Source organism: Canis lupus, unplaced genomic scaffold (genome assembly GCF_011100685.1).
Source record: "Canis lupus familiaris isolate Mischka breed German Shepherd unplaced genomic scaffold, alternate assembly UU_Cfam_GSD_1.0 chrUn_S2048H2247, whole genome shotgun sequence".
NCBI lineage: Eukaryota > Metazoa > Chordata > Mammalia > Carnivora > Canidae > Canis > Canis lupus.
The window spans coordinates 1-24,821 of NW_023330925.1; the positions used below are offsets into that span (position 1 = coordinate 1).

At 37.3% G+C, this 24,821-nt stretch overlaps 1 long non-coding RNA gene across 1 annotated transcript; it reads right to left on the bottom strand.

Moving 5' to 3' along the window:
* Positions 1–8,077: 8,077 nt before the first annotated feature.
* LOC119878905 lies at positions 8,078–23,751 on the bottom strand. The gene is made up of 3 exons (XR_005387228.1): positions 23,630–23,751; positions 13,069–13,134; positions 8,078–8,253 (listed from the first exon to the last, which is right to left on the bottom strand). It is a non-coding gene; the product is annotated as an uncharacterized LOC119878905 (long non-coding RNA).
* Positions 23,752–24,821: the final 1,070 nt, after the last annotated feature.

Below are 24,821 nucleotides of genomic sequence, written 5' to 3' on the forward strand. Positions count from 1 at the left end.
AGGAAGATGACACAGATACTTAAAACAATCGATGATCAAGACAGGCACTCAGAATTCCTATTTGTTTTGAATATAGAATTTATTTTAGAAAGAAGTTTCAGAGGAAAAAGGGAGTTATAAATTTGAAGGCAGAGCACTGTAGTATGAATTGGGATTATACCGGCCTATTGTTCTTTCAAGAAACTTGGCAGAGATGAAAATGGTGCAGAAATTAAGAAAGTCAAGGATGAGAGAGATTTGGGTGTTTATGTTTTGAGGAGATCCAGGAGAGAGGAAAAGCTTAATGAATGCCAGTAAAAAAGAATCAAATTATTAAGAATCCCATGTATAAAAGTTTTAAAAAATTAACAAAGCACATGAACTGAGGGTACACAAAAAGCCTATGTGGATTTTTTTTCTTATACAAAGTAAGTCTTTGCTTGTTTAGTAATACAAAAGTAAGTGGCTCTGGCATTTTCTGAGTGTGCTAACGTTTCTCCTGGTTGTGCCTTGCAGTCCCTCAAAGTATATCTTAATTGCATTCTGAGCATATTTTCCAAAACAAAATGGTCTGAAAAGAAGGTGACCAAATATTTGAAATGACAACACTCCAAGAATAGCTAGATACCTGGTTGGCATACTCAATTAACATGGAAATCTCACTGAGGTTAGGATTTAAACTGTTAGGCTTAGAATAACTAACAGGCACATGTTCAATATATTATAGTTTTTTTCTATGAGTTTAGCAACTAAATTGCATAAATATCTATTTTTCAATGGTTATTTTAACCAAATAACTACGTTCCATTTATTTGTAACTGATTGGCAAAAGACTCAAAAAGAACTCAATAAACCCAAACATGCTTCTTAGTACAAAATACACAATTAACATTAGAATTGTCAACATACACAATTTTTTTAAGACTGAGTAACAACATAGCATGTTTACTATTGTATCAAAAAGGAAATACAAGATTTCCCCTATGTTTGTCATTTCTGTTAACACACACATCTTAAAACATCTTTGTAAATGACTATTTTATATAACAGAACTATGTTCATTATTTAAAAATGATAGCTATATATTTTGGGGATAAAATCCCTATGTTGGAAGAAAAATGTTTACCTAAGAGAAAGTTAAGATGGAGCACAGTCTTTGGAATGTGTGTGTGTGTGTGTGTGTGTGTGTGTGTGTAAGTAACAACATACTAAGTATTGTAAGTAGATCTAATAATTAGAGATAATTTCATGATTCCAAAGCATGGTAGACCAAATAATTGTTCTTCAAAGATGTCTGTTTCCTAATATCCAGACCTGTAATTATGTTACCTTGCATGGCAAATGGACTACTGGTTATTACCTTAAGAATCCTGGAGGTGAGGGGCATCTGAGTAGCTCAGTTGGTTGAGCCTCTGCATTCAGCTCAGGTCATGATCCCTGGCTCCTGGGATTGAGACCCACTTGTATGGTATCCTCAGCAGGGAGTCTGCTTCTCCCTTTCCTCCCTACTTTAGGCTCTTCTATCTGTTCTCTCTCTCTCTCTCTCTCTCTCTCAAATAAATAAATAATAGTTTTTTAAAAGGCATTAAAAAAAAAAGAATCCTGGAGATGAGACCATTATCCTGGATTACCTAGGTGGGCCCAACACAATCACAAAGGTTCTTATAAAATGGAGGCCAGAAGGTTAGAGTCAGAGAAGGAGATACAATAACAAGCAGAGGTTCAGACGATGTGATGATGGGATCATGAGAGAAGAATAAAGATGCTCTCTAGAAACTAGAAGAGGCAAAGGTACAGATTCCAGTTTTTGCCTTCTCCCTTTCCCACAAGGAGTTTGAACAGAAATGCAGCCTTTCTGACTCCTTTTAGACTTCTGATATCTAGAACTGTAGCATAATAAATTTCTGTGGTTCTTTTAAGCTACTAAGTTTGTGGCAACTTATTACAGAAGTAACAAAAAACTATTACACCAAGTGCAGTCTAATGTAACTATCCACACTCCAGGTAGTATGTTTAATTCAATGCTTTTCTTTCCATAATTATGGCTATATCACACGTAAAAATAATTGTTTAGCTTATAAAGAATGGTAATTTTAAAAGTTGATTAAAGCATTTCAGAAAGGCTGAGCAAAATCTCAGGATTCCTGTCACACTTTTAACTACTCAGTGATTAGATTAATCCTGGTTCTAGTAAAGTTCCAGTAGGAGGAATTTAGTAACATGCACAAAAGAAGTGTTATGAGTCTTATGATGTAATAGGGATAAGACTTTTAGTGTGTTGACAAAAGACAGGACTTTATCAAAGATCTGTGTTTCTAGGTAGCATCTGGTTGACAGTTCTAACAGAGGGATAGAACATGACTATGTCTCAGGAGGGTCCTCTTTCTGGGTAGCCTACAAATTGAAAAATGGCCTGTCCTCATTGCTGAAGTCTTTGCTGGCCTTCCTGCTTTGTGTCATGTCCTCTTGCTGAGGATGAGAGTTCAGAGACCTGAGATCTAGCTTCCAGGTATCTCATACAGATGCAATCTCAGCAGTTTGCCATTTGGGAGCAACACATCTCTATTCCTGCTCTTGTTTTTTACAAGATAAAATATTCCTTTGTTACCCTCAAAGTTACTCCATAAGTAATTTAGGAACTTCCACTTATGTACGAAGGATTGATCCAATGGTTTCTCTCTGTTCCCTCCTTAAACCCCAGCAATACAAATAAAATATCAAATTGGTATTCCAGTACAAGTACAGATAAAAAATGTTCATGAATTTTGAGGAAAGTAGATAAATAAGGACAAACTGACTTAGCAGAGAAAGGAAGATATCCTACAGTCATGGAGCCAATTAATAGCAGCTAATTATCCACAGAAAACAGGAGTCTCAGAACTTTGGATGCAACAACTATCTCTGAAGGCTGGAATGTGAGAGTTAAGACTGCAAGTAGTATGACTGAGGCCCTAGACTTTTTTCTGCAAGGCTTTGCTACCAAGAGAATGTAGATTTCCCACCACAGCATAATAGAGAAAGTAACGTCTCTGAGAAGCCTGGTTAGTAAGGCTCTGGAATCAAATAACTAAAATCAGAGAAGGAATGAAATTAAGAATGAATGCAAGCCTGCAAAGCGCATGGTTGACACCCCTCTGCTCTCTTCTTAACATACTTCCCAGGATTCTTTCTGAGCAGTGGAACAGACCAAACGTCAAAACATAATGACATTTCAGATTTGCCCAGTGGATTAACATACTCTTATTAACCACACTATGGGTAAAATTCTTTACTCTGTTAACGAAACCCATCCAAAAAGTGTTTCCAATTGCCACCTTACTGCCCTATTTTTAATTATAGTTTTCAGAGATCACCATGCATGTGTCCATACCAATAGCAAAAACAAAAAACCAACAAAACAAAACAGCTCAGAAGAAATAAGCAGCATTCTTAGTTTTTTTTTTTTTTTTTTTAGGAGGCAGCGTTCTTAGTTTTAAAAAAATTCCAGTAAATGTATAAAGCCAGGCAACATAAATGAAATGTATTCTTTAAAAATATATCACAATGCTATGCAAATGGAGTGTTCAGAAAAGAAAATAGTTATATTTTTTGGCTTGCAAAGTTATAAAGTTTTTGATATGTGTGACTTCTTGGCAATGCCATTAAAGGTAACGGGGTGCCCTACTCTCCCTTCTCCTCTTCCTGGTAACTGACATGCATGCAAGTGGCTGGGCCAGCCATGGCAAATGATAAAATGGAAGCCATATGGTGGACAGTAGAGATTAAGAATCAATAAACTAGATTCCTAATATAGGGGAGGTATCATGTCAGCCTTCAACTGAGGATATTTAGACAGCTACCTGAAGAGAGAAATATTTGATTTAGCCACTGTTATTCAGTCTCTACAGTAACCAAATCTAATTGATAATTGTAGATAGTTGTATGTCTTTTTTTTAAGATTTTATTCATGAGAGAAACAGAGAGAGAGAGAGAGAGAGAGAGGCAGAGACACAGGCAGAGGGCTGTGTCTCCATGCAGGGAGCCTGATGTGGGACTCAATCCTGGGACCCAGAATCACGCCCTGGGCTACAGGCAGGCACCAAACCACTGAGCCACCCAGGGATCCCCAGTTGATGTCTTTCTGATAAGCACACAGACACCACAAAGGAAATAAAGGGAAAACAATGCAAATAAATATTGGGAGCAAGTAGCTAGTGAGTGTCACAAAGTAATAGTAAAAAAACCTGCAGTTTTGACCAAAATATCAATAAACTTTATATTTAAATCAAAAATGGATATCAATGTCAACCTAAATATCAAAGGATATAAAGAATATATCAAATGGTACAAAGACCATTTAAGAATAGCAAGCTTCAAAATATTTATCTTCATGTATTGTTTTGCAGAAAGCTACTAGAGTACATGTTTCATAAATATGATAAAAGTGAATCATAAAAAATAAACAGTGTGGGAAACAAAAGATAAGTATTCAATACAGAAAAAAGGCACAAGACTTCCCAGGAACAAAATAAAATGTTCCTCTACAACAGCTCTTTGTCAGATCTAGAACACAACCAGTTCAGGAAGCAAGATGAACACCAAGTGTTTCAGGAAACGTGAGTCCAAGAAAAAAAAAGATGGAATGGATATCTTACCTGATAAAATATTTGAGCATGTTGAGATGAGTTCTACAGTTCTCTTGGAAAGCCTAGGTTAATCAATCAGTGATAGGAAGAAAGAAAATACACACATACACTCACATGAAATAATTACTAGCTCCAAGAAAAGCAAAATGCTGTCCCAAACAGGAAATGTAATAGGAACAATAAATGATGGGAGCCAGTTTACTTATTATTATAATAATAAAATTAAATGTAGAACATTGAGCCAGGAACTGAGACATGAGTACTGGAAAGTATGTGGCGAGGAAGATGTGTAACAGGACTTTGAACAAGGTTACATCATCACAATCCACAGCAGGCAGACAACTATTCATAAACAGAAAAATCTAGAAATTGTGACATTAGCGATTCCAATGTTTAGAAATACAATGCAACATGCCAGAAGAAATAGATGAATGAGTCGCATAGGTTTACCTTTGGGGAGTGGGAATCAGGAAAGAAGGATTAAGGTAGAAACTCCTATTCTTCCTTAGATAGCTTATAATGCTATTATTTTCCTAAATAAAACTTACACATTTAAAAAAAATTAAAACTTATCTCCCTACAATTCATGCTTTCATTTTAGCCACATAAAAAATCCAGATATCTACCAGCTTGGAAATGAAAGAGGGTATCAGAAAACTTTCCTGTCATATCAGTTTTAATTTGCCCACAGTACTTCAGTTTGAATCCTAACATAAAGGAAATAAAGAAGCTTTGCTTTCTGTCTGGTGCCCTGAGCATTGGCTTCCTGCACACACCCGTACTCAACCACCCATTATATTTCAATATTTCAGTAAGAGGAGGGTACTGAAATAACACAGGATCTTAGATTTATCAATCAAATACTGTCAGTAGACTTAGTGTATTGCTAATTTTTAACCAATATTCAAATAAGAGATGCACATTCATATCAGTTTCCTTGAAGATACAAGACAGTCTCAGTAACAATGGCGAAGTATTTATAGTTGTCTGTCTTCAAATAATTTAATAGCATTGAGTCATAATCAGAACCTCTATGGGGTTGAGTAGCGCAGGTTAAAATGTTTCTATAACTTAATAAGTATTACCTTATTGTGTAGTGTGATTAAGAAATCATTTATACCTTTAATTTTTCAGTCTGTCTTTGCTTTCTTTCCCTCCTTCCTTTCCTTCCTCTTTCCTTCTCTTTATAAGCTTTTCTCTTAAAAACAGTGATTTTCTTTATTCCTTCCAGAAATACTAGATTATAGGCATATTACTCCCAAACAATAGCTAGAGCAAACCTCATCAATTTAAGAATGGGGAGTGCATCATGTAATGAGTTTATGCCTGTATCTCTGTTACCAAATGGATCTAAAGTGACATCTCAGGGCCTTGTTAATGAGATTGTTCTTATGTAAGGGAATCTGGTAATGGGATCATACCAAATCAGATTATTTAGAGATAATGTTAACACAAATTAAATTAATTAGTGTTCAATTTGTCCTTCACAAACAAAAAAATAAAATAAAACAGCTAACTAGTAATATAGAGTGATACTAGTGATGAAATAACATACTTTAGGATCTAAGCCTAGAATTTGCAAATTAGGAAAGTTGATAGAACAAAAGTAGTTGTATATTTAAAAAGTCATATGTAAGACAAATGCTTTCAAGCCCATCAACAACTGATTCTCCTGCTCATCCAAAGCTTTGTAGGTAGGTCATTCTTATTTCTGCAAATTACGTGGTTATTCTATTTTCTAAAGTGTTATTCTATGTACAATTTGGTTTTCCTTCAAAACTACTAAAAAGTCACACCTAATATGCAGCATTATTAGCCTAAGTTTTAGATGCTTTTATAGAAGCCATCAATCCCTCTGTATAATTGCACTCTTAAAGATGTGATTCCACTTATTTATCACATTAGCTGTGCTACTGGTAATGAAAATGCATATCCACAGAAATCAGGTGACCTACTGGGAGAAATGTTTAAGTAGAAGCTCCTCAGGTAATTAATTACACTGTGTAGAAGTAAGTTGAGATATAACACTAAGAGAATATATTGCTATGAATCATAGTTCTTTATGAAACTAACTATGTCTCATATGGACATACTGAAAATGTTTAAAATACAGATTTAATTGCTTCTGATTCTACATGTTAATTTGGCTTTCTTTTAAAAACACAAAACTTTGATTGTCTTAAATTGATTCTAATGAGTCAAATGCAAGCAGAAACACAGTAATAAAGCAACTTAAATCATCCAGTTGAGTGACTGACAAGGTTGGAAATCATTGGCAAGTCCAAAAAGCATTCAGTTATATATATATTCAACCTATGCCATTGCAAATAATCATATTCAAGTATTCATTCAGCATGTGATCAGTAAAGACCTCCTATGTATCATCAGCACGTTAAAAAATGGATGCATAATGAGGAATGAGACATGGTCCTTAACTTTATCAAAATCTGTAACACATGCCAGATACATAATATGAAATTGGATTAGGTTCTACAAGTATAGGATGTTTTGAGAGAATGAATAGAATTCACTTAACTCTGATTATGCCTCTCCGAGGTAACATTACTCTAACATGTAAAATATAAGCGCTGATTACCCTAGCATGCCACCTAGCAGGGTGGGGGGACTGTGAAGAATTTCAGGTATAGGCATGAGCAAGGAGTGTGATGTGAAGCTGTATTTGACAGAATCAATCACATGTAATAGAAAACATGTTTTTACTAGGGATAAACTGTAAGGACATAGTAATACAAAAAATGACAATAATATTTGCAATGTATATCCCATATCTGAACAATTTAGATTACTGCATTAAAGATTGCCTGCAGAATACATTTATGGGATATGCTTCTGGCTAGGACACTTCAGAAATCTTGAAGACAACATTTTGAATGGATCATAGTAGCAACTTTATCTTTGCTTTTTCCTTACAGAAGGAGAATTAGAGCACAACTCAAGTCAATTATGATAAATAGATTTACTCTGAAAAGTCTCTACTTTCTGATATATTTCTAAATTACATGGAAAAGTTTAATGTTATCCTGCTAATCATCTTATGTTTTTCAAGAAAAAAATATTTTTATCAGGTTAAAATTCATAACAAAACCTGGGGCACCTAGGTGGCTGTGTGGGTTAAGTGTCTGCCTGCCTTCCGCTTAGGCCACTATCCCAGAGTCCTGGGATGGAATCCCATATTAGGCTCCCTGATCAACACGGAGTCTGCTTCTCCATCTACCCCTCCCCACTGCTTGTGCTCCCTCTCTTCTCCTCTCTCTCTCTCTCTCACTCATACTGTCTCTCAAGTAAATAAAATCTTTTAAAAATTAGCAAAGCCTATTTTAAAAATTTTATTATTAAGTATTAGACAATTAGAAAATTAATGTATATTTTGGGGTTTTTTTGTTTTTTTTTTTTAAATTATTTATTTATTTATTTATGATAGTCACAGAGAGAGAGAGAGACAGAGACAGAGACACAGGCAGAGGGAGAAGCAGGCTCCATGCACCGATGTGGGATTTGATCCCGGGTCTCCAGGATCGCACGCTGGGCCAAAGGTAGGCGCTAAACCGCTGCACCACCCAGGGATCCCTGAAATGTATATTTGAATTCCAATTCAAAGATGGTAAAACAAACTTCATTTGAATTTTTCCTGAAAAAAAAAACACATAACTTCTGAATGTGCAATATTACTAAACCAAATAATAATGTTGGAAAGGACTCTGAAATGTATAGATCCAAATGATCTGTTCCAGCTTCATTAAGTACTGAGTTCAGTTTTGTATCCCAAACTATTGTTGAAGCATGAAGTTCACTATGTTATTTGCAGAGATTAACTGGCCATGAAATCATCAAAATTTAATCAGCATTTACATTCATAATATTAATAGGGATAAATTCAAAGCAAGTTACCTGAAAAACTACTGAACAAAAAAAGCTGACAGAGGCAGATAGGTATTTTACATATAAACATTATTATTTTCCAGTTTTTCTTATAAAGTAGCACTATGATTTTGTAAGACCAACAAACTAATATCTAACACGTACATTTGCCATGACATGTGTGAAAGACAATACTGATTAGAAATGTTAGGTGAATCTGATGCAAGAAGGAAGCTCGTGGGATACTCTCCAACGGCACTATACCTGGGAGTGGTCAGCAACTGACTAAAGATATAAAAGACCAATTATTGAGCAAATAAATCCAGAAAAGCCTTTTTCATTGTACTTGACAAATGCACAGAAATTGTTAATACAGAATACTTCCAATACAGGCATTTGTGTCCATTATCTTAATGGTGATACGAAGCAAGAATTGTGTTGTCGTTTTTTTTTTTTTTTCTGTTTTTGGGGGGGGGTTGGAGGATCTACTACCAACAAATACAGCTAGCTCTGTGTTTGTGTTATATCAACGAAGAGATGTGAAATGGACTTCACACTTCAGGTTTTGAGTAGAAATATGTTTTAAAGGCAGAAGCTTGCACTAAATTAATATTGGTGCATCAAAATATAAATCAAATACTAGTTTCCTTAGTAAGATTGACTTGGCCAAAAAAAATCAGTAAGTTGCACAAACTAAATATATTTGATCACATGTATTAAAATTGTGAATATATAAATCGATGTATTAAAATCAATGTTTGCTCAATTAATAATATAAGAACTGACTGTAAACAAGTGTTAATTCATGCTGAAGTAAAATGTTTTCAATGGCAAGAGTACAGTTGCAAATTTGGAACTGAAGAATCAACTCTCAATGTTCCTGTCAGATAAGAAACCAGTTTGGTTCCAACTCTTCAATGATGAGAATTGGATAGTCAATCTTCCTTTGGTATTTTTAATGATTTTAATCCTTTCACACAAGGAAGGAATGCAACATGGCAGATAAGATCCAAGGGCACAAAATAAAGTTGGAAGTTTGGAAGAAAACATTTGTAGGGAATGTTATGACATGTTCCATAATTTAACAATTATGAGTAAACAGGTCATGATGCTAATACGTACTTAGTTGAAAGTTATCAGCAATTGTCCCCCATGTCTGTTGATGATTGCAGCCCTTCTGAGAGCTGTGAGGTGGTATCTCATTGTAGTTTTGATTTGTATTTTCCTGATGGTACGTCTTTTCATATGTCAATGTCTTCGGCCCTTTTTTTAAAATGGATTGCTTTTGAGATGTTGAGTTTTAGAAGTTCTTTACATATTTTGGATACTAACTCTTTATCTGATATGTCATTGCAAATATCTTTTCTCATTTGTAGGTTGCCTTTGAATTTTACTTGTTTCCATCACTGTTCAAAAGCTTTTTATTTTGATGTAGTCCCAATAGTTTTTGTGTTTGTTTGCCTTGTCTCAGGAGACATATCTAGAAAAAAGTTGCTATTATAGTCGACGTTAAATAAGTTACCCCTGGGTTATTTTCTAGGATTTGTATACTTTCAGGTCTCACATTTTGGTCTTTCATACATTTTGAATTTAAGTAGCAGCATTACTTACAATAGCCAAGATACAGAAGCAGTCTAAGGTGTCTATCAATTGATGAATGGATAAAGAAGATGTAGTGTATATGTATATACACAACGGAATATTATTCAGTCATAAGAGAATGAAATCTTGCCACTTGCAGCAATATGTATGGAGCCAAAGAATATAACACTAAGCAAAATAAGTTACAAAAAGACAACTACCATATGATTTCACTAATATGTGGAATTTAAGAAACAAAACACATGAGCAGATGGGAAAAGAGAGAGAGAGAGAGAGAGTGAGAGAGAGATACAATCAAGAAACAGACTCTTAATCAAACAAATTAATTGGTGGTTACCAGAGGGGAGGAGGCTGGATGCTATGGATTAAATAGGTGATGGGGGTTAAGGAGTGTACTTGTCATGGTGAGCACAGGGTAATGAATGAAAGTATTGAATCACTGTAATGTACACCTTAAACTAATGTTAACTACGTATGTTAACAGGAATTAAAATAAAAACTTTTTATTTTTATTTTTTTTATTATTTTTTTTAAAGATTATTTATTTATTTATTCATGATAGTCACAGAGAGAGAGAGAGAGGCAGAGACACAGGCAGAGGGAGAAGCAGGCTCCATGCACCGGGAGCCCGATGTGGGATTCGACCCCGGGTCTCCAGGATCGCGCCCTGGGCCAAAGGCAGGCGCCAAACCGCTGCGCCACCCAGGGATCCCAATAAAAACTTTTTAAATAGGAACTTATAAAAATATAAAAGAGGGAAGTTATCACCAATCCCTTATTATTTTAATACAATGCTTTGTATTTTTTTTTACATTTTTATTTATTTATGATAGTCACAGAGAGAGAGAGAGAGAGAGGCAGAGACACAGGCAGAGGGAGAAGCAGGCTCCATGTACCGGGAGCCTGATGTGGGATTCGATCCCGGATCTCCAGGATCGCGCCCTGGGCCAAAGGCAGGCGCCAAACCGCTGCGCCACCCAGGGATCCCTGCTTTGTATTTTTCATTAATTAGATCAATCAATGATAGATCCACGGATTTGAATCTATTTTTAAACATTTTTTCATCAAAAAACTTGCTTAAACTGAAAAGATTTATACTATAAATTTTTAGGGGAGTATACTTCAAAAACCAAGTATAACTCTACATTTGGATAAAAATTATAAATTAGTATGCTGAACTTGCTTTATAATCTCCTCTCCTACTTTTATCAACATGCACCTCTGTCCTCGCTCTTTGACATATATTTTCAAACTATATAAGAGGTTAAATATGTATTACCTCCTGCAAGTAGTGAGGTTATAATCCACTCTAGATTTGGTAGTAAGTACATAACAAGCACTTTCACCACAATAAAACTGTAAATATTGATAGACCTCTTTAAAGTGGACCTAAAAATATTCTATACAGGGAACTGCTATTTCATTCATAAATTTCTGACTAGGTGTGATGTGTAAGGACACAGTGTTATTAGAGCAAAACTGATTCTTGTAGCTCATCTCCAGTCTGTTCATTTTTAAGGATCAACAAGTATATGTTTTGTGAATATTTTCTTTTTTTAATGCTATGTTTATTTTGATCTATTGGATATACTTTTATCCTTACCAAACCTAATAATGAAAATTGATATGTTCCATGTTTTGTTTTCATTTTTCCGGAATTCAGTTTCTTGTTGGATTCTTCAGAAGTATTAGTTTATGACAGATGAGAGGGTAATGATGCTTTAGACATGATTTTAGAAGCACTGATATAGTTCATATTCCTACACCGTGTTCTTCCTGTAGTCTATCACTTCGAGCACACTTTTAAGGTTCTCATTTGTACTTTCCTTTCTCAGACCTAAAGTTCTTCAATTGCAAGAAATTATCTACAGCTATTTCTGGATCATAATAGATGCCTCAAACACAGTATAAAATCAATGACTAAATAGTTACATAAATAATTATTACAAGTATAACTGTAACAACACACACTCATTCATACAATATACACTCTTCAAGGCTACAATATCGCTAAATTTAAAGTAGGTAATTCTAAATGTATTTTGATATGTGACAGTATTAAACAGAATTGTCAGGGCAGTCTTGGAGTATAGTAATTTATATGCAAGTGCAAAATTATTCTCCAAAATACAAATGGTATTTATCTTGCTATCTTTTGGCTGCTGTGACTTTGGGTGACTATTATTTCTTCTTCGAGCTCTGCTATATTTCTCATCATTCTATAATGTATAGCTGATATCTTAGCAATAATGATACTGGGTTCAAATACAGCTTCAATGTAATATGACCACCATATCCACTTAAACATGACCTTTTGTTATGTTGCACATATTTTATGTAACACAATATTATTAGATATAGTAGGAAAATACAAATGTAGCTTCCTCAAGCATCATGTGCTAGTACCCAAGTTAAATAAAATACAGAACAATTATCATACTTTCTGATCCATTGCTTATCAAGAAATATTTACTTTTATATTACCTATTATTAGGAATTTACTGATTACCTATTATTAGGAATGTAATTACATGTAAAATATATGTAATATAAGTGTGTATATATACATATGAGTGTGTGTGTGTGTGAGTATATATATATATATATATATATATGATTAGTAAAGCAGATGTAAATTCCTGCCCATGCAGGCCTTATATCCTAGGTTGAAAACTGAGACATGCACAATAACTTTTTCTAGAACGTTCGAAAAGGACATAGTGTCAGCAAGTTGACCTATAACACTTTTGGATGATCATTTTGTTGGATGAGTTCTTTTTACCATTTTGATTATTTTGGTCTCGTCTAAAACACAAGGATAGCACACTATCACTTGATATACAAAAATATGCTTGAAGTATATTTTTTTCTGCACAAATACAGTGTGGTTCCTCTACCTTGTAGTCAAAATTCTCCATAGAAGAGTTCTCAGAATAGAAAACATTGCATTGAGGTTACTTAGCATCTCATCTGTCATACTTACGTAGACTTAAAAGAGGGGAAAGAAATCATACACAATGTCCTCAGAAGACAGCAGTCCACCTTTCAGCTATTTGAGAAATAGAATTATTATAAACTTAATAAAGTATTCTGCAGTTATATATTCCAACTAGCTTAAATTATTCATTTCATATCCTAGTACTTCCCCCCACATATGCCACTTTATGGTTTTAAGCTAGTTGATTTATAAAAATGTCATCAACATAGTGCAAATTAATGATTCCAGCGATACACATTTGCGATACCTTAGGTATGTGACAGGCAATTAAAAAAAGTTGTATTGATTTGTCTAAAATGTTAAATGACATAATAGCCATACAGTAAAGTATTGAATAATTTAAGTAAATCAATGTTTTCTGAATTTTGTAGGAGTACAACTGTCTTGGGTGCTAAAGTAAATCAATATAATAAAATAAATATGAAGCAGTTTATAATGACGAATGTATGGGTTGATAATAACCAGAGGTAGAATCTGATTTAGCCATTGTAACAAAACAACTTCCAGGCATCTTTTGTGCACTATTCCCATCAGAAAACATGGTATTATATAGTCAATTGATTTTAGCACTTAAATAGCTTTTCATTTGCAAGACACCTAGCCTCAGTATAAGCTAAACCTTTCCCAGAGTGTCATTAGTTATGGCTTGATTTAGAATGATAATACATATTTACTACCATTACAGCGATTTTGCGTGTTTTATGTGGTCTGTAAATAATGTTACATTTTATGAGGAAATGAGAAATGTTCATTTGTTGTTCTCCTATATTTGCAAGATTTAGGATTTAGCATTTTTGTACTTTCACGGATCTCTTTTTACCCTCATTTCCAATGGTAAATCCAATGAAAAATATTTATTTTCATGTAGCTAGGTCTGTATGCATTTTTTAGTTTCCCATTTTATTTAGAAAATAGAAGCATAGTATTATATGCGTATGTAGGGACATGTTTCTCCTACATAGTGTGTCTTTGTGGTTTACTACAATTTGAAGACTAATGAAATCTTTGGACCCTTTCCATAGGAAAAAAAAAGAAACTATGAATGTAGACATAAACACAATGCTATATATAATTTAAGAGAATTCAGATTTATCCCGAATTCTTTTCACATTCATACACAAAGAGTAACAATTAAAACATGGAAAACAGCCATAATTGCAGTGCTGGAAACTTTAAATACTTCAAAGTTGTAGCTGACTTAAAATGATGAATATAGATAATTGCTATAAATACTTTGCCCGTAATTTGTATTATCCCTTCACTATTAATTCAGAAAAAAGAAAATTCCCCAGGAAAGGGCAACGATGTGAGAACATCACTGAGAAAAGATAGGTGGAGCTAAAAGGAGTCATTCCTGAAATAGGAGATCCAGAGTGGACAAAGGACTAACACCCAAATTACAGAAAAGGAAATACACACACACATCTCATTGAGACCTGCTAGAAAATCATGGTGGATTAGGTATGGGCCATGTTGCCAAACGGAAATTGGATGGATTATTTTATACTGACCTTGGTAAAATGATTTGGACTCTGATACAACCCTCTTCTGCAAACTGGGGATATTAATATGATTTATTTCGTGCATCTGATGGTTAATTCCATACAAAGTATTTAGTTAAATTCCTGGCATACATTTGGTAGGAAGATTGTGACTAAACTCAGAGTGTGCTTTCATTTCTATACCAATTCTGTTTGTTATACGAGTTGTTCTGAACTCAAATGTGGGACATCTTGGAGATAGGGAAAAGCCTTAGAATGTTTGGAATGTTTGGAGGGACAACCAGGCTAATCAGATTTTTTATCCCTCACTTATCATACTAAACAGTAGGCAACAGAAACATCTACCCTAAGGGAAGGAGGGAATAATGAGGACCCTTTGGCCAGAAAGCAGAAAAGAACCCTGTGCAAGAGACACAGATTAATCAAAAGGTTCCATGCTCAAAGGTCCAGTCATAGATAGGCATACCATCTGGAAGTATATATCACCACACATGCAGCACCAGACCTGGAGGCAGGGTATAGTAAGCTATATGTAGTACTCTTAAAACAACCAAATGGGAATCTCAGATTCAAAACAGGAATATAAAACCAAGAATCAGCAAAATGTTCAGAAAAGATAATCTCGTAAACCTAAGAGATCAAATTCATAAACAGGTAATAATTTTTCTATAACGAAAGTTAATGTATAAAGCAGCAGATAAAAATATTAAAATAAATATATAAAAAAACAAGACTGATATGAGAAGGCCCTGCATCCATAAGGTAACATACTAGAGATTTTTCAAATGAAATATTTTATTTTAGGAAAAAGAAAAAAGAAAAGCTCAATATTGAACTGAATAGGAGAATGAGAGGAGAATGAAAAGAGACACTTAATGAGCAGGCAAATAAAATGGGACCATGTTCCCAGGGAAAGGGCAATGCAAAGGGAGATAAAATCATGAATGAAGAGTTAATAAGTATAGAAATCAAATTATAACTTCTCGAAGGAATGAGCAGAAGGCAGGGTAAGAAAGGTGAAAAGAGGAAAGTGTCACTCATTTTTAAAAACATACAGAGAAAAGTTAAAATGCTGACTAAAAAATACCAATAGTATAACTATGACATTTTTAAGGAAAAAATGTAAATAAAAGCATAAAATATTAGTGTAAATTAAATCCTCAACCCTATCCATGAACTCGAGACTCATAAAACCAGCTTCTCATTTAACAGCTCCATTTGCATGTCTGATAGATATCTCAAATACAGCTTGTTGAAAACAGAACTCCTGACTTATCTCCATATAGACAAAATCTCTCCATCAGCCCTCTACATCTCAGTAAATGGAAACTCAATGGTCGGCGGCTAGAACAAGGATCTTAAATGATCTCTGACTCTTCTCTGTCCTTCAAGTGTATATCCATTCCAACAAAAAATCTAACTCGGACCTCATTCCAAAATATAGGCAATATCCTACCAATTCTCAACACCTCTATCACTTGTGCCTTTTTTCTAAGCTACCATTTTTGCTTACCTGGATATTTATTTTACACAAATCTCATATTAGCCATTCTAAATCTAAATCTGCCCAAAACCTTCTAAAGACTCTTCATTTCACTCTAAATTAAACTCAAGTCTTTTAGAGCTTGCTGGTTTCTACATGGTTTGGCCTTTAGCCACATTTCTGACCTCATCTCAATTATCTTCATCCTACCTGGCCTTTTTGTTGGTTTTTGACCATGCCAAGTGCCATTTACTTTTTCACAGCTTCTGAATTTGGTTTTCGGTCTGCCCCAATTTACTTTGGCTCATCTCTTGGCTTCACTTGACAGGGATCATGAGTAAGGTCCAGACATCAATGGATGTCCTTCCCTTCTAAAATCCATAGCCTCGCCACTGTCATCTGTCTCAAATATGATGGAATTGATTTCATTATGCCCTCTCATCCTGTGCAAATAGGTGATCACAGGAAGCCTAAACCTTCATTTATTAGGCATCTTATGCATTCCAATCTACAAATTGATTAAATCTTCCTTATTCTCATCACTTTAAAGCCTTCCCCAATTCCTGAACTCTTTCTATCATGCCTTTTGAAATGACCAATCATCTGCAAAATCCACTTTGTCTTCATATTTTCTCTGAACACCCTTACTCCTTTTGTTCCAATAAACCTGCACTCTGCCTGAGAGGTCAGTGCTTTTACATAGTCTTTATACATAGAAACTGTTCTCTATGCCACTGAAAAGATGTTGAACCGTTGGGTCTGGATATAAAAAGGTGTGTTTCCTGTTCTTCATTCCATCCTTAAAACTATTATCTCCTGCATTTCCCTAAAACTATCTGCATTTAAAATTCTTGTTAGGGCAGCCCAGGTGGCCCAGCGGTACAGCGCCTGCCTTCAGCCCAGGGCAATGATCCGAGAGACCGAGGATTGAGTCCCACGTCAGGCTCCCTGCATGAAGCCTGCTTCTCCTTCTGCTGTGTCTCTGCCTCTCTCTCTCTCTCTCTCTCTCTCTCTGTGTGTGGTCTCTCATGAATAAATAAATTTTAAAAATCTTAAAAAATAAAAAATATAAGTCTTGTTATTACTTTATATTTCCAATTATGAAAATTATGTGGCGTTCCAATCACCTACATTATTAATCCTTATTTTTGGATGTACTTCAGTTCCCAATTCACTGTCATCCTATTTACTGGTTACCTGTCTTTTTGGGATTTCAGTATGTGTATAGATGATCCTTCCAACACCTTCACTTCTGACACCTTGAGTCCTACTCCCTTGATGTTCCTATTCTTCACCCTACAAAAGCAACTCACCACAGATCTTGTCCTTAGAGATTTCTGCATATCTTTCATCTCAATTTCAGGCATTTCCTTCTCTGATCCTTGCCAACTAGCATTTGAGGTCACTTCTTTCAAGATCTAGGCTCCAGGGACATCTGGGTGGCTCAGCAGTTGAGCATCTGCCTTTGGCTCAGGGCATGATCCCAGGGTCCGGGATCAAATCCCACATCCGGATCCTGAAAGGAGTCCGCTTCTTCCTCTGCTGCCTATGTCTCTGCCTTTCTCTGTGTATCTCACGAATAAATAAATAAAATCTTAAAAAAAAAAAAGGATCTAGGCTCCAAGAATCTCTCTACACCATAGGGGCTACAAATGTTACTTGCATTTCCACTGCCTCTTACCTATTGGTGTCCTCTTGTCTTTAGCCATCTTAAATACCATGGTCAATCAATATAATGTTTCTTTTACCAATTCCTTGTCTCTCCCCTCTTTTTTTTTTTTAATTTAAACTCACTTGGAAAAAGCACCACTTCTGAGTTAAACCCAATTGTCTACATTTATTTCTGCATTCTTGCAACTAATCAACTTACTTATGTGATGGCACAAACCTTAGGAACTTTTAGGCTGTCCAACAATCACACAACTCCAGGTCCTTCATCTCCCACTCTCCTAGATGGCTCCTTTACTGTCTTTGCTCTCCTCAAAAATTCTAGCTCTCCTTCCTCCCTTTTCCCTAATTTCAGGAGATGTCCTGATTTACCCTTTGCTGGTTTAATTTCAACATTAAAAAAATGTTCTACAGAATCCCACTACCACACATACCCACTCTCAGGATCTGCACCTTATGTACTCTCTTTCCAACTGTTACTTGAATCAATTGTCAAAGTACTATACCAACTGAATCTGTTTATTTTCTAGATAGAATCTCCTCTGTCCATTTAAGTTTTATGCTCTAGCAATTTTTTATTCTTCCTTCCTTACTCTATATTTTGTGCAATTTTATTCTCAGGAATATAACACACACACAGTTCCTTTCTACATACTAAGAAACAAAACAAAATGAAATGGATAATACAAACTAGCTTGATGCCATTTCTCTCAGGTCCCACACAAGTTATTTTCTCCCCTTTAAAAATATCATCTTTAAGTAGGCTCCACACTGGGAGTCAAACATAGGGCTTGAACTCACAACCCTGAGATCAAGACCTGAGCTGAAATCAAGAGTTGGATGCCTAACTGATTGAGCCACCCAAGTTCCCCAAAATATCTTATTTCTCTTAAATTCACTCAGATTTAGCTCTTCGAGTCACCAAAATATGGTTTCAAGGGCAGGGGGAGCCAATATTAGGGATATTTTTACAACATATCCTTCAAAAAATAATTTATGAACTGGAAAGGATACAAGTAGATTCAAAGTTTAAAGGAGTAATAGAGACAAGGAAGAAGTTTTAGCATTGGAATAATCTACCTCTCTCATCATACTTGTCCAGGCCTATTGTGAAGCACATTACTTGGCTTATGTCAAACATCACAAAAAAGAATAGTATTTGAGTTTTTATACATTTATTTATGTACATTGTTCTTTAGGGGCTTTGAAGAAAAAAATGTGGGTATATTATCAAAATCAGCTAAGAAGTCAGGTGAAATCCTCATTTAATTAAATCATGCCCAGGTAGACAGATTGATGAATATGTGTGAATTTATACAGAGATAAACAAAAAATAGTTCTAAAGATTGATCAAAAAGTTTCATATGAGGTCAAAAGATTAAAAATGTATGACAAATAGCATTTTAAGTATAAATATGTAACTTCATTCACAATGCACACAAATGCTCCTCTCCACTGCTCCACTGTTCAGTTGCTTTGTGTTTCCAACAGCCCAGTCTCCCAAAGTCCAGCTATTTATTAACATAAAGCCATCAATCAGAAAGTTCTACTATCACTTGAGAATGAAAAACATAGCTCCAAACCACATTTATTTACATATAAAATACATCTTGCTTTTCATGCTGTCACAGTCATGGGAGAGATTGTGATATTTAGTCGATCGTTTTAACTTAGTTCTATTGTTCAAAATTCTCAGAATGTAACACTAACTTTGGAATATGCAGTATGGTGAATAATATCATATTAAATACGTCAATGACAACAAAAAATTAAAAGTAAAAATAAGAATTTATAACTTACACTTTTACTTATTATAGATAAAAAGAAAACTGTATTATTAAAATACTTTTGTCTTCCCAAATAGTTTGGGAGTTGGAAATAGTCCTGGTAAATATTCTCATTTGTAAAGCTCTAGTCTTTATTCACATCTCTGTATGTTTTTTGTTGTTTTAAATTGGGAACACATTTTAAATTTAATTTTCCTCTTAAAATCACAGCAAAACTATAAATCCCAACAAAGTTAGAAAATATGTAAAAAAAAGTAACATTTTTACTAACATTGGTTATAGGATTATAGATACATTGACAAAGGCCAGGAAGACTGATGCAATTATCTATGGGAACTAATTAGACAACTGTCTGATAAATCTTTTAATTGAAAGGCACATTGAGTTCCCAGACATAAACACATAGACATGAGTTTTCAAAGTTTTTTTTGAGTTTTCAAAGTTCTGATGAAAAATGCATAATTCTAAAAGATCTACGTTTTGAAAAATACACAAAAAAATTGGACAACCATCAAACTTGTACTGACAATACAACTTGGTACAATAAGAACTCAGTGATAACTGTTAAATGTTAAACAACTGGCCAGGTTGCAGTTTCCTATCATCTGAGAGATCCTGAAGGACAAACCACAAACACCAATACACAGATGAGAGTGTTCAGGTTTAATCTCTATGTCCAGATAGGCTCTCCATCTGGGTTCATTTGCAGAGGAAATTGATGAAAAGTAAAAACACTAGAAACCTCCTTTTTCTTCTTCTTTTTTTTTTTTCTAAAAAATGTATTGTCAGGTTGTAAAAAGATTTTATTTATTTGAGATAGAGATTGAGAGAGAGAAAGAGCAAGAGCCAGGGAGCAGAGGGAGAGGGAGAAGCAGGCTCCCCACCGGGCAGGGAGCCTGACTCTCAGGGCTCCATCCCAGAACCAGGAGATCATGACCTCAGCCAAAGGCAGATGCTTAAACAACTGGGCCACCCAGGTGCTCCTAAAAATGTTTTGTTGCAGAGACTACATGTCTGCAGAAGCCTGTGAGTGTTCTATCCCAAAACTGCATCAGGAAAACTTTAGCTGCAAATGCTCTGTAGATCTCATAAAGGGTACAGAAGACAACAGAAAAGGAAGGACCACTTAGCACAACAAATTTCAACTGTGAAGGACATAGGGATTTGTCCTAGAAAGCAGTACAGGGCTGACATATGGATTTACCAGGGGATTTACCTCTCTGCCTTTGCCTAAAGGCTTCATAATTCTGACCAAGCGAAATAGGATAATAGCTCTTGAGCAGTTGTTCAGTGTTTTATTTCTGTTTACCCTTTTTCAAATTGTATGTTGTATTGCGATTGCCTATGTTAACCAAACCACTGCATATTTGGCATGGGGAGGGGAGTGTGTACAGATAAGCTGCCTTTGTTTTTTAGTTTGTTTGTTTGTTTTTAAGTTCAGTTTATATATGGTCAGACCACTTGGTACTATAATTGACCCTGAAAGAGAAGACCACACATTAGCTAGAAATCCTGGGATGGGTGACAGAATGGAAAGAACTTTGTGAATTTTGCGTGTGAAAAGAAAGATATGCAAGTATTCTTATCTTTTCAAGAGCAAGAACTGTGGCAGAGACAGCGAGCTGCCCTCTAATAACCTCCTCTCGCAATATAAGAGTATTTTGTTGAGCAATGGTCATCCAGCTAAAGCAAACTTTTCCAATCTCTCTTGCGGCTAAGTATGGCTCTATGCCTAAGTTCAGACCATTGCACTATAAACATAAGAGTTGTCAGGGTTCTTTCCCTAACAGAAAGAAATCCTCCCTCTACATCCCAGCCTTCCTCATCGCTTCACTCCTCATGCATAAATCACAATATCATAGAGGAAACTGGAGTAGACATATTGGACTATGAGAATGAAGCCATGTGTTGAGATAATGGAGCAATGAAACAGAAGACTGACAGTTATGGAGTTGCTTTACCTTATATTTATTGGAGAAACAAACTACCTTTTTTTTTAAAGTAACAATTATTTGGAGTCATTTCTGACTCAGCTAACTCCAGTATCCAAACTAACCTAAGAAAGTATTCTAGGAAAATTAAAACAAGATTCAAATGAAAGGAAGACAAAGGAGGCCCCATGAAGACTGTCTTTTTAGGCACAATTAATCTAATTACATGTATATACTTGAGAAGTAAGAAGATAAAGATGGCTCTTTGATCAAGATAATGTAGTTCCCAATCAAAAAATTAGGTTATAGAAATTGCAATATTTCATATGACTTTTCTATATCCACAAAATATTAACTCCAGGAAAATCACAATACTGTACCAGTAGTTATGGTATGATTACAAAGCAATCTAACATATGATAATTGTTTTAAGCAGTTTGATAAAGTGTAAGAAAGAGAATGAATTGAACCTGAGAGCTTGAACATGCTCCTTCACGTGGTTTAAGAAAAAGATACATGTTTTCTTACTTGAGACCATCGCTAACCTTAATTATGTCGTTAATAATATGTACATAGCCATGATACTGACTTGTAATCTCTCCAGTTTGAATGCTGAATGCATTTTAATGAATCCTAACAACAGATTTTTAAGATATAAGTAATATTATTCTGCTTAAAAATTAGAGACTGTAGGTACAGAGTGTTCAGGTATTTGTTTTCAAGACTAACTGCCTCCAGAAGCTGGACCCCCACGTTTTATTGCCTGTAAGAACGGACAACAGGATGTGTAAACTCAAATTGGTATATTATGTTTTAATTGCATTCATTAGAACGATGGGTACTAATAATCAAATCAAACAAAACCAGATATTTTAAGGTCTTTCTTTAAAAACCTTTTAAAACCTTAAAATATCTGGTGATTTCTAGAGAACAGGCTATCATTTGGGGATTATGGAGGGAGCCTGTTAGAGCCTATATAATTTATTTTTGCACAATTTAATTTTTCTCTTTTACTGTGTAAATATATTATCTCTATTGAAACAAAGCAAGGGTGAAACTCTGTGAATACTTTTCCATGATGAAGTTGTAAAAGTCTGTTGACACCATAATTTTTATAATTAGACCATATTGTCAGTCATATTTATAATAACTCCTAAGCTTTCTGTTCTACCTTTCATATACAGGACAAATACATAGATTAAATTATGATCTAATTTTATAATGATGCACGTTAAATGATAAGCAAATCATAATTTTAAAGGCATTACAAATTAAGAGGTGTAATATACTAAAACTACCTGCTCACATATTAATGGAAAAAAAAGTACTTTTTTTAAACAGAGAAAGGAACAAATTAATCAAAGACTGATCCCTGCTGTAAGTTGGTCTCTCAAAATAAGAAAAGAAAAGAAAAAAAAAAAAAAGAAAAAAAAAAAAAAAAAAAAAGAAAAAAAAAAAAAAAAAAAAAAAAGAAGGAGAAGAAAATAAAGAAAAAAAGAAAAAAAAAAAAAGAAAGAAAAAAAAAAAAAAAAGAAAAGAAAAGAAAGAAAAAAAAAGTCTTCCACTAAGCGCCCTGAAAAACGACTAAGGCCAAGGTTAATAACAATGGCCAAGCATTGGTCATGTCAGGCGGGAGGCCGTCCCCTCCCCTCCTAGGGATGTGCACGGATGTAGCTGCTGGACTCGCCCCCAGGCCTGGTCATGTCAGGCGGGGGTGGCCCTGCTGCAGCCCCGGGCCCCGCCTCGGCAGGTGCTGGCAGGTGTCAGGGTGCCCCGGCCCCAACAGGGGGAGGCTAGCAGAGCCTCCGGGCTGCGGGCTCCAGGACAGAAGAGCGGCCCAGGCTCCCCCGGGTCCCTGCTCGGCTTCCTGGTGCCCCGGGGGAGGCGGAGAAGCCCCCCCGGCCCCCCCGCAGCCCGCCAGGCCCCGCCAGGCTCCTCCTGGGAGCACCCGCCGGCGCTCTCGGGCCTGCCCCGGGGCTGGCCTGTGGCTTCTCTGGGGACGCAGCCCTCAGCGGGCCGCCCTGCGCGGGGAGACCGAGGCGGCCCGGGCGCCGGGGGCCCGACAGCCCGCCCCGCCCCGCCCCGCCCGGGACCAGCCCAACGACCCAACGGCCGGCGTCCTGCGGGCGCGAGGGGCCCCTGGAGCAGACGGGGGCGGGGGGCGCGGAGCCTTACCTGCCGCGGGAGGGGATGCGCCGCGGGGAAGACCCTCGGGAGCCCCGCAGGCAACCGCGGCCTCTCGGGGAGCCCCGCCCGCTGAGCCGGGCCCTCCTGGGGGGTGCAGGGCCCGCCTGGGGCCTGACCCGGCTGCGCTCCGGCACCTGCGGGTCGGCGGCGAGGGCGCTGCCTGGAGCCCCCCCCCCCAGCCCGTGGACCCCGCGGGCACCTTCGCACCTGCGCACTGCGGCGGGGGGGGGGGTGCGCGGGGCCACAGGAAGCGGCCGAGCCCGAGGTCCCTGCACCTGCACCTGCACCTGCACATGCGCCGCCTCCGCGTCTGAACCCTGGTTGGCAGCGCCCTCGGGCCCCGTGCACCCCCTCCCGGGTGCACCTGCTGCGGGGGGGGGAGGAGAGCGGGGCGGAGGACCGGGCGCCCCCGCGCAGCCACACGCAGGGACAGTGACTGCGGAAGGGCAGGTGTGAGGAGCCTGCAGGGGAGCACCTGCAGGGGACGAGGTGCACGTGGGCCGGAGGGCTCCCAGGAGCATCTGCGCCTTCCTCGGGCTCGCCCGGGGCCCCAGGACCAAACGGCTTCCATCACCCCCCTTCCGTCCCTCGCAGGGCTTGAAGGGGTTGGGAGAAGATTTGTTTTCCCATGCTGTTTGTGTGCAATAGAGTCCTTTCCCCCCCCCCTTTTTTTTTTCTTCCAGAACCTTTCACAGTTCGGCTTTGGCGAGTTCCCACACCCCACCCCAGCCCACCCGGTGTCCGAGCCCGCCCCGCCGCCCGCAGCCCCGGAGCCCTCCCGCCCCGTGCACCCTCCTTCGCTGCAGGTGCTCGGACACGGGGGTCGGGGGACTCGCCAAAGCCGAACTCTGGAAGGTTCTGGAAGAGAAAAAAATAGGGCTTTATGAGACCAAACAGCATGGGAAAAGATCTTTCTCCAACCCCTTCAAGCCCTGTGAGGGACGGAAGGGGGTGATGGAAGCCCTCAGGTCCTGGGGGGCCCGGGGGGCTGGGAAGCAGCAGATCTCACCCACTCTCCGGGGAAGACCGCTTGAGCGGACCCAAGAAGACCACGAAGTGACCAGAGTCTGGGACGAGCTCGTTTCCAGGAGGTAGAAGACCTGCCGTGGAAGTCCCTGGCCGTCCCCGTCCTCCCTGCTGTCCCTTTATCGCGGCCACAACGGTTTATGTTCTTTGTTCC